Raw genomic sequence first — 14,681 nt, forward strand, 5'->3', positions numbered from 1 at the left:
CAAGCCCAAGCTAGTTTAGCTCAGCGGATAGAGCGTCAACCTGTGGACTAAAGGGTCCTGGATTCAAGTCCAGTCAAGGGCACATGCCCAGGTTGAGGGCTCGATCCCCAGTAGGAGGCAACTGATTAATGATTCTCATCATTGATGGATGTGATGGGTGGATATATATATATATATATATATATATATATATATATATATATATATCCCTTCCTCTCTGAAATCAATAAAAATATATTAATAAAAAAAAGAAAGAAAAGGGATTCAAGGAAGAGTGGAAATGATATCAGCCCCTATAGAAAGAATTATAAGGAGGCCACTGGTGTCTGAAGCAGAGAGAGTTGTAGCAGAATGAAAGAGGTGATGCAATTTGCATAGAGAAGTAAGGAAAGAGAACAAAGACTACATTTTCAGTAAGTTTAACCAAAGGGAAAGAACAAAACAGGATAATGGCCTCACCAGATGAAGAGTAGAACATGAGCATACTGGCGAGCCATGATCTGACTCAGTTTCTCCTTAGAATTCCTATTGTTAGAGCCACCTATTTACAGCTAGGCACTGCAATTAAAGAACCCCAAAGAATTTGTTTATCTTGAGATATAAAGCATATTAAAAGAAAAAATAATTCTTATTGCTATAAAATAAATACATGTACTCACGAATTGCTTGCAAAATTGTATTTATTTTTACAGATCCCAGCAACAAAAAATAAAGTGCCTCATAATGACAATTCACTTTTGGATTGAGATACAAATGTTTCATTATTCTCTCAACTGAGTGCTGATATTTGTACACTTGTAAAATAAACACTGGCCTGTTACAACTTGGAAAGTAATGTTAACATTACTTGCTCGCTGAGGATGCAGATTGATGGCACTTTTTTGAGCAAGAACACTCTGTGATGTGCCTGTATCTGTAAGGCAAGGTACCGCCACCAGGACAGTCAAGAATGATGTCTCTGAACTCGTAGTTTTCTTCTTGGCAGCAAAGGCAGGAATTTTCCAACTGAAAGATGTCATAATTGTACCTAAAAATAAAATATCCAGTAATTAATATTTTTGGAATGTCTTTGGAAATAAATTGACATCAATGCTCAACTTCTAATTATCTAAGTCATTTGCCAAGCCTCCCAACCAATTTATTTTTTCCCTACACCTTGTATTGCTATATGTTTCGGATGTAGATCAGTGATAAGTGGTAGTAAGATAAAAAAAAAGAGGAAAAGAAATTCAAAATGGAGATTTATAATCTCATAACTAGAGCATTATGGTACAAAAAAATAAAACCGATTTTAAAATATGCAGTTTAACACCCAATTATTATTCTCCATAAATTAATTTATATGTGAAAGTGTACATAAAGGAAAAAATGTAAAATGTTATATCTAAAATGCATGTGACAGTTTAAAAATACACTTTTAGCAAGAGTAATTACTTAAGTACTCTCTGTAATCACTGTACGAAAATAAATACAGTTGCCATAATGTATTATGTTTGATATATAGAGAAAGCTACTTCAAAATGATTCATCACTTATTAGGATTCTCATATCCTAATATTTTAAATATTGAGATCCTGATCATTCGCTAGCATATAAAAGTTTTCCATGGCCCAGGCCAGTGTGGCTCAGTTGGTTGGGTGTCATCAAAAGGTTGCACCAAAAGGTTGCCAGTTCAGTTCCTGATCAGGGCACATGCCCCCAGGTTGTGGGCTCAATCCCAGGTAGGGGGCATGTAGGAGGCAGCCAATCAATATTTCACTTTCACATCAATGTTTCTTCTCTCCCTCTCCCTTCCTCTATCTCTAACAACCAATAAAAATCTTAATTTTTTCCCATATATTGTTTTAAAAGTTCCATGCCTTAATAATGTTACAAAATTAACACACAGTACATGTTCAAAGAAAAACTCACCTGATGGTCTGTTTGCATTCCCCTACGCATCTTGCCATCTCAATTCTTTTCTTGCAACCATTGTACTTAACAGTCACATTGACGAGTGAAGATCTGCAACTAGGATTACCTTAAAAAATGGATCAGAGAGTCAGAAAGGTTTAACATTAACAATTGCTAAGTCTCCGTTTTTCTTAACCATAATTAGAGAAGAATAATAAATACTTCACAATTTTACTGACGATATTAACTATGTCAGCACTCAGCACAGTTAACAGTTTAATACTCAATAAATGTTATCTTATTGTTATTGCTATTGTTCCTACCATAGGAGAAGGAGAAGAGGAAAGAAGAAAGAGGAAGGGGAGAAGGAAGGAGTAAAGTAAAGAGGGCGGGAAAGGAAGATTGGAGGGGCATGGTTATTTTTGGTATCTATTTATTTTCTCATTGCTGATCATCCTTATGATTTAATATATCAATTTACAACTAAATCTGCTGATGTTCGGAGAGCAAGCTAAATTTATTTTCATGAAAATTATTTTTTTTCCTTGTAAACATTGCTAGTTTTTACTAGGAGGGATGCTACAACCAACACAAATAAGTAACTCTAGTATATTATGTGCAAATATCCATTGTCAGTTTATGCATATAGATTAGAATACCTATTGTGTTAAAAACACATGAGACTTTCTCTTAATGACCTGCCATTTTGTTTAAAGAAGCTAATTTTTTTCAACAGTTTATATTTCCTCTACATGGGGAGCTTAATTTTACTTACATTTATAGCAACATTTTTTTGAATCATACACTCGGTCTGCCTATATGGGTGAGAGAAAAAGAAAAAAGACTGAAATTTTTCTGTATTTTTCTATAAATAATATAACATTTTTTAACTTATTGAAATATTATTTCAAGGGGAGAAAATGGAACAGGTGAACATGCCAGGCTCATATTCAGAGAGTGTGGATGGGAGAGAGTAGTAATAAAAATGAGACTGAGTATTCACATTAATTTTTGCAACCGTGGGTTGAAAGGGAAAAATAATACTTCAATGAAATTTTCTTTAAAATAAAATGCAAAGGAATAAAAAATCACTCCTTAGTTATTATAATTGAAAATACTTTAACAGTGATATTACTACCAGACACTAAGTTTCTCACAGGCAGGAATTTTTACCTCACACATTATTATACCCTTTAGCCTATCAATGTCTCAGAATAAAAATGCAATAAATGTTGAAGTCCAATATTAGAGTTCTAAAATAAAGCTTTGAACTATATTATCAATTATACTGTATCTTCAGAAAGAAAAATAAGTTAAGCTTAAACCTTTCTTAATAACTTACATTTAAGTCTTCATTAACTCAAAATCCTCACCACATTTGGGCTCCATAAAAATAAAGACTGTGGCACTAAGAAAACTCTGAACAGTACACGTATATGATGTTACATGAAATTTTTGTATTTTTATAGAAAATGATTAACCTGACTCTATAAACCTTGAAAACAAACTAGGTTTTTTTGTTGTTGTTGTTTGCTTAAAAATAACAATATGCTTTCCACAGCAACTAACTTCTAGAATAGCACTAGATTAAATTTTAGAGAGCCTGGAAATATATCTTTGATATGAAAAATACACATGACAGTAAAAGGTGGATGAGAAATCTGGAATGAAATCTATAAGAGGCCTGTTGGCCAGACATAAACTTTTCCCAATGAGGAAGAAGACAGGTTGTGTTTGTATCGGACATGAGAAGTGAACCTTGTTGTTTTACTACTTGAGAAGATGACTTACTTCTGCACACCAGGTCTGCTTGGGGCAGTCTTGGACCACTGCCCGGAAACCGGTTTTGTCGCAGGAGTAGGAGAGGCATGGGTTATTGGGGTCATCAAACGAAGCACCAATCTGGGGGGTGGGAATGGGGAGAGAACAAAGTAATTATTCACCTTGATTTCTTTTTGCTGTCGATAATAAAACCTGTATAAAAACATCGAAATTTGTGATGGTTAGTGAATTTCCAGAGGCATGTCAGCCATTAGGTTAATATTTAAGAAAAGGTGGATTGAAGGCCTTCTCCTTCCATGAGTCAAAGTTTATCATTGAGAGCACAGAATGTGTCAAGGTTCTCAAATTAAGGTCTGCATACAGTTACTCTGTTGTAGTTTGTAAGTGTTTTCAAGAAAGATTATTTTATTTGTAACAGTCAATTGACTAGTTTTTATGCTCTAAGTGTAAGGGGAGACAAATAGGAAATCCAAATGGGTGGGAAAGGGCATAAAATAGGTTTATCACAAATGACAAGTAACATCTTCTATCTTTGCTTGTGTTTCTATAGTATTTTCTTTTTATTGAATTTATTGGGATGACACTGGTTAACAAACGTATGCAGGTTCAGGTCATATACTTTTAAAGCTCTCTAGATTGCTTTATAATGAATTTATGCTAAAAATTCAAACACCAGTTTGGGAAATTGCATTTCTTTCAGGGCCTAAAACCACAAAATAAACTTTCTGGTGAACTAGAATTTTGTTACTTCAATTATTTTGCATATAAATGCATAGAAGTAAAATGTTTCCTTTGTTCTTTAAACATTATCATATTTTAAGTTTAAAAACTATCATAAATTCTTAAGTCAGGTCACCCTTGGAAACTAAAAATTAAGAAACTAAAAATTGAGTGTGATAAATAAGTTACCAAATTAAAACTCTCGTGGGCTTTGTTTCTATGTATTTTCTAACATACCACATATACTTTATTTCAGGTTTTTTAATATTTAGTATTACCAGTTAAAATGTATTAAAGTCATTTTGAGAATCATCTGGTTTTTATGGCTTCCTGGTACATTTTCCAAGAAGTTAAATTACTTTCCAAAATGCCAAATCAGTTGTCAAAACCCACCCCTGTATTGCTATATGCACATAATGGGGTTCTAGTCTTTGGGGTTTTCTTATTTGATCTGTGACAGTTGGGCCATCTGATCTTCCTGGTTATAATTACAGTTTAACTCTGTTCATTGATTCGAATGTTACAAAGTGTGTCTTCTCCATCTGGCAAGCCCCAGGGGAAATATTATTCAGAAGCTCCAGTGCTAGTTAGTTAATGATCAAGTATATTTTCTCCCTGTGAAGGGAGCCACGCTGAGTGTTACATTTGACATTTCCTTTGAAAACTGAATATAGGGCGAAAATTCTGCCCCATAGTTGACTATGACATTTTCATGTCATAAGCTGAAAGAGGCTGCATTTATCCGTAATTATATTGATAAAAATAGGGTGAAGTAGAAAACGACCTTACCTCATAGTCGGTATTGTTAAATAAACATGTTCTTGGTTCTGAAAAACAAATATATTATTTTACCCTAAAGTAAACATTATAATTATTTTTTATTTATAAGACAGAAATTGTAAATGAGATTGCATTTCTCAGCCAATCATACTGTTCTTCCCATAACATCATCATGCCTCTTTAATATGCTGCTTATATTCATAGCTGTTACTTCTGGGTTTCCCCCGTTACAAAGATAGTAAATTTTTAAGAGGGCGACTACTGACTCTGTTTTATTTATTACACCTATACTGCATAGTGTTTGACACGTATTAGTAGCTCAATAAATACCTCTTGGATGTGTAGGTAAACAACTATTCAATTCAATCCAAATAAGGTGTTGGGAATACACACCACAGTATCCAATTTCACAGCAGGTGTCATTGTCTTTGAACTTCACAAGCCTCTCTTCAGTTTTGCATGTGGGGGGAGAAGGGCACTCCTTGGGTTTACAGTCCACCGCATTAGCATCGGTGCAGGTGCATTTGTGGCAATTCGCAGTCCACGTATCTCCAGGCTACAGAAACGATCCAAGTTTAGACTTTTACTTCAAGACAGGAATGACAGCAAATTTGGATTAAAGTAGAGAAGAACTATGTACTTACTGATTTCTCTTCTCCCAGTGGACCATGGCAAACTGTTAACATGAAATGATAAATGCTAATTAAATTTGGCAAAATATAACCATCTGTTACTTGTAGATAACCATCAGGTGGCCAATACTGTAATTAGCACTACGATTTCAGAGACACAGAATTATGGAGGGTTATGGTGCCTTTAAGTGGAAAAATCATATCTGCCTACTTTGAGCAAATTGTCCCTAACAAGCATATCTTTTCTATGTTTAGAAGCCCCAGGAAATGAGAATTCTAAATGTCTCTTGGCAGTGGTCAATAAACTTTATGGCTACTGTTTTGCTTCCTGTTTTAGTTTGACTTCTGCCTCCATAATCCTAGAAGTCACTAAGACTTTATAATTACCAGTTTCAAGGGCCTTCTCAGTTTTTTAAGTTAGCAATAGCTAACACTTGTAACTCTCATCTTGAAAATTTCTTCTTTCAGATTCAACACTCTGAAATTCCTCTATCAGCTCTTTCTTTAGTCTTTGCCCTGGTACCCTCCTCTCTCTCCACAGTGTCCACTGTAACATTAAGTAGATGACTCTCAAATGTCTAGCTCCAGTCCAGACGTCATGTGTGAGATGGACCCAGATATCATCAGTCTAATAAATAGCATGCTGGCCAATCTGTAAGAACCTTAAACTCAATGTGCACAAAACAGATTTATTATGTTGCCCCTAAAACAGTTTCTCATCTAAACTGGCTTCCTCCTATTAATGGCCAAATTATTCTTCCAACCATTTACGCTTAAAACTTAGGAGTCATTTTGATTCCTTCCTGTCACTTGATATCCAACCTACTGCAAAATCTTGTATCTTCATCTTCATTTGAATCCCTTCTGTTCCTGGTTCTACTTGTCATATAATACTCTGGGATCTTATTATCACTGATGTAGCACATTCGGGCTTTTTTAGGGGTTACTCTGATTCAGGTATCTTCCTGATCCAATGAATTTTCTATACAGTAGTTAGGATAATTTTCCTAAAGCTTAATTTTCATCTCACCATTTCTTTGATTAAAAACTTTTGACATCCCCATATAATCTTCTAAAAGATTATTCATTTTAGCATTCTTGTTTTGATGTTTGCTGCAATCTACCTTCTCAACCTTGTCTTACTTCTTTCATTCATATACCCTGGACTAGTGTATATATTGTTCTAAAATTACAATTCTGTTACATATTTCACATTTTTTACTGTAAAATTTGTTCTCAGCCATATATAAAAATTGTCTATATTTCTTTAAAAACCTCCCATTTCCCATTATATGCTAAGGTCGGGAATGATTTTATTTTATTTATTTATTTTTTATTTTTATTTTTTGGTAACTTTTGCCATTCTACAAAAACATCACTTTGGCTTGAGAATAGTAGCAACTCAAAGCCTTCTGAAATTATTGAACTCTATTTAACATTAATTTTTCTCACTACAATTCAGCCCTCAAAAAAGCTGGAATTATCTAGTTTAAAAGAAACTACCAAGTGGCATATGTTAATCAAGATATATAATTACATGATATATTTCATATTGTAGGTAAACTCTATTTTGATAACATTTATTTGGTTTTGTTTCATTAGCTTGTGTGTGTGGGGAAAACAAACCACTATTCATTATTTATTTGGTGAATAAAAGCTAAATTCATCCACTTTAAGTTTTCTTATTTTATAACATCTTCAAAGCTGGTGGCCTTTTATTGGCACGACCTCTGAAATTTGATTTATAAGAAACATTAATGCAGAATGATTGCTTTTCAAGTGCAGGTATTCTTACCTGGAGGTGGTGGGAGTGGTGCTGGACAGCCTGTGTAAAAGCAAACAGCTCAGATTAGTCCCTAAAGTCCTTAGAACAGTTTCGTGGTAAATAGTTATCTCATTACTGAAAGTAATTGGCTACATTGCTAGCCTACAAACAGACACATTCCTATTTTCCCTTTCTGCTCCTTGAGGCATTTGAAATTCCACCATTAGAGAGTATTTCCTTTGGGTGGCAAATTTTAACGGCAGGACATATGAGAATCTAAAGGAGAAATGATAAATCATAAAGGTAAACTTCTCTTCAAAATTTTCTTGGAAGACAATTCTGATGAATATGACAATAAAATACATAATCAAAAAAGAAAAAGAATAATTCATATATCTGAGAAGTGTATTTTTAGTTACCAACTTATTTAATCCTTTAAGAACTTTAATCTTCTTTTTGTCTTCTTGAACTACTTCAATCTTGCTCTATCTCTACCCTAACCAAATACTTTAAACTGGTCATATGTTTCTTTCTGAGGCTTTGCACATCACTTGTTTTAGTCAACCCAACAATTTACTGATAAATTAAAATTCTATTTTCAAACAATTAATAATCAGAGTAATACTTTTATTCTACCTACCAGGTAAAAAATCTGGCCTAGAAGCAAGAGAATATTTGAGAGGAATTTAAAATTTCTGCATGTTTAGGTAGAGAGATACCAACAAATAATAGGTACAGAAAAACAGAAAGGAAATTAAACATGTGGGAGTTTGGGGGAATCAAATGCCTCTCTTTATTGAGGGAGGCTACGCTAATTCCAAACTAAAAAGTTTGGCAGGTTAACAGAAACCAGCAGCAGGAGAGAGTAATGATCTATGGGGCATAAATACAGCAGAAAAATCTTCCCTGAACCAGAATTCCAAGAGTTCATTGAAGATATTCATAAGAAAAAAACATAAAGAACAATTTCCTAATCTCCACCTTGTTATCAGAGTAATTTCTCTAAAACACCTCTCTGATTATATTATTCTCTTAATAAAAGTCTAATAGAGATCCCATTTAGTGTAAGGATTAAAGTCTTGTTTAAGTTTGGAAATAAGGTCCTTCATGAACTTTCCTCTACTTACCTTTTCAATATCATTTCTTCCCTGATCTTCACACAGTCATCACCAATATCTGGTTGACTCTTGAATTCACTCATGCTATTTCTTGTCTCTGTCTTCTCAAGGGCAGAGTGAGGGTAGAATTCCCTTCTCACTCTAGCCAATATTAAACTCAAGCATATCCCCTGTGATCCCTTCACTCAACAGTACCAACCAATAGATGTGTATTAACACTTTCCACTCACTGTACCCCTGGGACCATAATTGTACATGTTTATGGGTTAGCATTAAGCACACTGTAAAGATAGTTTTGGTGCCCATAATAATATCCCCCCTATTCACCCCTCCCCCCTACACACACACAGAGTAATAAAATGGCAAGGGCTATATTTTATTTATATTCTTGCCATTAGTGTTTGCTATAGATTCTAACACATATAAGGTATTAAAGAAATGTTAGTTGAATGAATAATAAGGAAATTAGAATTTTTCCCATACTGACCTTCTTTATTTTCAATTTCTTGATCTCCTGTTGCTACTGTAGTGGTTTCTGAGGGGAAATAAGAGGATGGCATTGTCATTTTATTTATCAGAATAGCATGTATGTACATCAAGCCTCTGCGTATATGAGTGTACAAATGATCACACAAATTCATGCTCAAGGAAAACTTTGTGTAGAATAGACAGTTTATTCCAGTACATTTGGGTAATTTCATTTAATCTGGCTAGGACACTTTGGGGTTTGTTATTATCCCATTTGACAGCAATAGCACATTTCATAATCTCATACTCAGAGATTTCAAACCAAGAGCTTTATAACTATGTCTTCAGGAGAGGAATTCTGATAGAAGCCTAACCAAAAAAATGTCCTAGGAAAAAAAACACACCTAGTTGAGCTTCAAAGTCATATTCCAAAAGGAAATTTAGCATAACTTCCTGGCCTCTCTCCCTTTTTCTTTTCCACCATTCCTCTCCCCCAAACTCAACTCCTTATATGTAATCACAGGCACACTGGTCATCAACGAGTATGTATTGCCAGCATTCATAAGGTTGCATTCCAGTTCCAGACTCTTGTGGAAGCAGTGACAACTAAAGGAGGAACAAACATGGTGCATACAGTGGACTGGAGAAGATAGAGTTTAACTTCTGGTAACCTATCCTGTCTTCTGAGACACCACCAAGCAAAGTTTATTTATTATTATTTGGCTTACCCGTGGTAGAAATTCCAGAAGCAATGGTCGTTTCAGATGCTTCCTGGGAGGTACCTAAAACGAGAAGCAAAAGAGCAATGAGCTTTTTCTGGTCTCAAAAGAGCATGTCCCAAGACATCTTTACATGGAACAAAGTCTCAAAGCACTTGGAATGTTCTCATGCATACACTAAGGCTTCTGCAATTGAACCATGAGGTTTCTATCTCAGCAGCTCCTTGCTCACAGAAATGAATATTTTCCTATGATCCTGGTAAATTTCACTTTTGAGTCTCCTTCTCTAAATGACAAAAACTTTTCCCACACTTGACTGTTTTATTTCCTATAACTTGGTTATCCTGTAACAGTTTTGGGGGGACAGAAGTTATAATAGAGTGAGAGAAACTGAGAAACATCTCTGTTTATCAAGATGGCCTTAACATTTCCCTCAGTCTGATTAAACTTCAGGCATGCTTCTTCCTGACTCTAGGTCCCTGGACTCCTTTTCTTAGAGCCTTTATTTTAAGAAACTTGCAATTGTAAGTTAGTTCTCTGACTCTCTGAGATGCAAATATTCCTCCAGCTCTGGCCAGTTTTAAAATCCTGGAATCGTTTTCAAAGACTTGAGAGCTACCCCCTTGACATGTAATCATCAAGAATAATAGCACCCATATCTCCCTGTCTCTATGGGAAGGTAGGAGACCTACTTTCATTCTAAAAGTACCAATTAGCAACCATTGATGGCCTAATCAGACCAACCTCTCCCCTAATGGCCTGCCCTCCAGTACTTTTCCATCATTTCATCCCAGCACTTAAAAAACTCTCCTGTCTTTTGTTTCAGCAGAGTTGAGTTCAAAAATCTCACCCTTATTGCAGTGGTCTTGACTCCTATTGCAATAATCTTATATAAAATTATTTCTTGCCTACTTAAGTCCATCTGGAACAATTTTTCTTTTAAAGTTTAAGTTGGATACTCATTCAAAGAGATAAATATTGGATATCTGAAACACTTGGGTGTTAAGGGAGAAGAATGTTTAGCACGTAAACTTTATTTGAGTCAGTCATTTCTATTACCTGGGCTGGAATTTTCTGGACCACCAGTATTTCCACTTGATACCACAGTAGTAGCTACAAAGGCAAATGAAAAATACTTCATTTCAGATGCACGTCTTATGACTATTTTCAAAGATCAACAGCAAGAGAGAAAGTAAATCAGATGAAAGTCTGGGCCAATGCTGCAGCTAGTCCTGAGGGTACTGTTGTGAATTACAATAAACATCCCTTTTGGCAGATAAGGCCTCATGGATTTACACCTTGTTGTAGGGATATTGGCTGAACTTTAACCTTTACTCCTCTGTTTAGCAGGTGCCCATGTTCACCTTTACAAACTTACCTGAGAGCTCTGGTCTGAGCTCAGAAATTCGGAGCAAAAGATAAGTTTAGATGGCTGGAAAAGTACATTCCTAATGAGAGTCTGCTCTATTTCCTGGGCCTTTATCTTTATCCTCAATAATCCCCTATGTTGAGTCAAAGGCAAGAAAGTCATTAATGAGCAAGCAACAGATTTGAACCACTGACACTTTCCTGTTTGCATTCCAACTCCAGTGGTAGCCCCTAAGAAAGGCAAACAAGAATGGGGTCAGGACTGATGTGTTGATGCTACAATAGACAATCAATTCCAGAGAAGGGCTCTTACTTTTTTAGGCTTAGCTACTTAGAACCAATTACTAAATATTTATTTGCCTGCTAGTAAATTTGTAAACTAAGGCCTTGATTGAGATGCCTAATCCTTAATCACAAGTTTAGAAGCAATTAAAAAAAAAGTTTTTTAATGTGTTTATTTCCTTCCATTGGAGAACAAGAAAGGTAAGTCACTGGAAGAAAATCATGTGACTGTGAGACAAACATTCCCTAATTCAGTAATTAGATTCTAGAGGCTATCCCAGAGGCACCTGTAATAAAAGGGAAGGGTGAGCCTTACAAAGGTTTTATCGCCCTTAGAAGAGTGTGATATTGACAAGTGTTCCTGTTTCTCTTAAGTAATAGAAAGTAGTTTAACAACTTTTCTTGCACCAAATATTAAGCATGCATATCGTTCAATGCACTTTCTAATGCTTGCATGTTAAAAAAAAATATGGGAGGAAAAGTCCTAATTTCCTCACAGATTTTATTTCTCTAGATCTAGAATCATCTGGAATCTAAATACTAAATTAGGGAATGTTTGTCTTATAGTCACATGATTTTCTTCCAGTGATTTATCTCTCTTGTTCTCCAATTGAAGGAAACAAACAAACTAAAAAATAATTAATTGCTTCTAAACTTTAAAATTAGAAGGGAAAACAAATCTTATTTAAAAGCACACATGTCCCCTGAAAATTCTGGTTGATCCCATATGATTTGAGATTCTGAATCCCCCAATTTAGAACCAGTACAGTTTTCTGGGTCACATCCCAGAACCCCAACACTCTGTCTTATGGGTTTGACTTAATCCAAATAAATTATTAAGCCCAAATTCTTTCTCTTTTAAGGCTCCTTTGCATTTGACTACCCCTTAATGCCCAAGGAATCATGTTTTAATTTTTGTCTTCTCATCTCACTCTGTGTGTTCATCCTAAATAAACTCACAGTTTTAAATCTCATTTGTAAGCAAATGACTGAAAAATCTCTATCTCCAGTGCAGGCCTCTCTTCTGCACTCTAGTTGTGCTTCTCATTCCTGCTGAGCATATAGCCTGGATACTTCAGAGCATTTTAAATTGAAACTCAAATTTAACTTTAGTATAATTTCTATCAGTTATCTTTTTTTTTTCTTCCTCCAGTATATTCCCAAATTTTGTGGATGGCACTATTTTCCACCCACCCAGACAACCAAACCATGTACTAGAACCCATCTAAACTTCTTCCTCTTTTTCGTCTCCAAACACCACACTCTACAAGCATGTCAAACTTGTGGCCCACAGGCCTCATGCCTCATTTATTTGTCCCTTGTTAGCCTTTGAGTTTGACAAGCTTGCTCTAATTGATTCTAATTTGTCAGCACATTGCTCATTCATCTGCCCTCTATTTCCCCACATTACTGCCTTTTTCAGTCTCTAATCATGTCTCACTTTAACAATCTCAAACTGGATGACATAACTCCACCCTTACTCTCTTGTGTTGGGGCAGGGAGGAAGTACAAATTAAAAAATCTTTTTTTTTTTCAATTTGTTGGGACCTTAGTCTTGAGGATAAACGCATGAGAATTTCTTTTTACCCTCACCTGAAAATATATTTTTATTGAATTGAGAGAGAAAGAGAGAAAAACATTGATATGAGAGAGAAACATCAATTGTTGCCTCCCATGCACATCCCAACTGGGCATCAAACCCACAACCTAGGTATGTGCCCTGACCAGGAATCATACCCACAATCTTTTTGTTGTATGGGACAATGCTCCAACCAATTGAGCCATCCATTCAGGGTGAGAATGGATTTTATATGCAAGAAAAGCCTAAGAAGTATGAATTAAACATGTCTACTAACCAGGACTGGAATTCCCTGGGCTCCTGGAAACTCCAGCAGACCCTGAAGTAGTACCTGCAAAGGCAAGATAAATAAAAGATTGAAAGTAATACATCATTCTTAGCTTCATAAAATCACATCTAAAAGGCTGGTATATGGAAAAAAATAAGTCTGAAGAACAAGGTCCAAGTGTTATTGATCTGACATATTGTTTCTTCAAATAGAATACAAAACCCTATCTCAGCTATCTTCTTACTCATTTATCATCTACCACAAACTCAAACAGAAAATTATTGAGAACCCAAAAGGCTGAAAGAGCAAACCACTTACCAGTTACCATTCCAACTCCAGTGGTAGCTTCAACTTCTGTAAAAGTTGTAGTCTCTGAGAAGAAATAGGAGAGAGTGGCAGGGGATACAGAAATTTAAAAACATCTGTAACAGTATTACTTTATATAAAATTCCTATGGCAGATACCAGGTCTCTAAAGATCATATGGCTCTTCAACTTTTTCATCACTCACTTGTGTTGGGACTCCCAGGTGCAATGGTGCCAGTAGTGACCTCAGTGGTAACTGAAATCACAAGAGGAGAGAATCAATTTGTGAATTCCCTTTGGCTTAAAAGTAGGGTTTAATTTTGAACAAATTAATGGGTTTCTTAAGGAACTAAGAGGATTACATCAGCACTTCCTTGCCTTAAGTGATACATCACGTATAGTTTCTATTATGCCATTTTACTACAAATATACAAAGAAAAGGGCAACTTAGATGGTATAAAGTACTAACATACTGACAATTTGTACTTGAAGAGAGATTTAAGGAGAGTAGTATTTCCACTAAGTTTGTTATAGCCAATGTAATTTACTTTAAGATGAAGAGAAAAATAATTACCTGACTTCCAGTGCTTACCTATTTTCATTTCACCCTCATTGGTTCCACCACTTTCTGAAGAAGTTGTGGCCTCTAAGCAAAAGAAAGAAAGGGGAAGAATAAGTCCCATAAAGGAGAAAAGTTTGGTGGTATCTCCAGGGTATGGAAGGGAATGTGTGTATTTGGGTGGAGGAGTTGATGGGGCGGGGACGGGAAGGGTACCTGCTCACTGAAGCTCCTTATATTCCCTATCTGATTATTGATTTACCTGTGTTAGAACTTCCAGGTGCAACTGTTGTGCCAGAGACCACACCAGTGGTTCCTAAAGTAGAAGAAAGAAAAAGAAAATGCAAATGGTGATATATTGACCATCCTGAGAAGAGCATAACCAACAACAAAACTGTAACTCAAAAGTAGAAGACCCTTCTTTGGGTTATCCTGCCAAAATG

The 14,681-nt window shown here is 35.4% G+C and overlaps 1 long non-coding RNA gene and 1 other non-coding gene across 2 annotated transcripts; both read right to left on the bottom strand.

Moving 5' to 3' along the window:
- Nucleotides 1–668: 668 nt before the first annotated feature.
- LOC129149658 (uncharacterized) lies at nucleotides 669–2,708 on the bottom strand. Its single transcript, XR_008556512.1, has 3 exons — nucleotides 2,669–2,708; nucleotides 1,912–2,020; nucleotides 669–1,027 (listed from the first exon to the last, which is right to left on the bottom strand). It is a non-coding gene; the product is annotated as an uncharacterized LOC129149658 (long non-coding RNA).
- A 4,862-nt stretch (nucleotides 2,709–7,570) lies between these two features.
- LOC103285492 (uncharacterized) lies at nucleotides 7,571–13,421 on the bottom strand. The gene is made up of 5 exons (XR_008556513.1): nucleotides 13,384–13,421; nucleotides 10,937–10,990; nucleotides 9,887–9,940; nucleotides 9,178–9,225; nucleotides 7,571–7,632 (listed from the first exon to the last, which is right to left on the bottom strand). It is a non-coding gene; the product is annotated as an uncharacterized LOC103285492 (transcript).
- Between the last annotated feature and the right edge of the window lie 1,260 nt (nucleotides 13,422–14,681).

The sequence above is a fragment of the Eptesicus fuscus genome, chromosome 7 (assembly GCF_027574615.1).
Source record: "Eptesicus fuscus isolate TK198812 chromosome 7, DD_ASM_mEF_20220401, whole genome shotgun sequence".
Classification (NCBI taxonomy): Eukaryota; Metazoa; Chordata; class Mammalia; order Chiroptera; family Vespertilionidae; genus Eptesicus; species Eptesicus fuscus.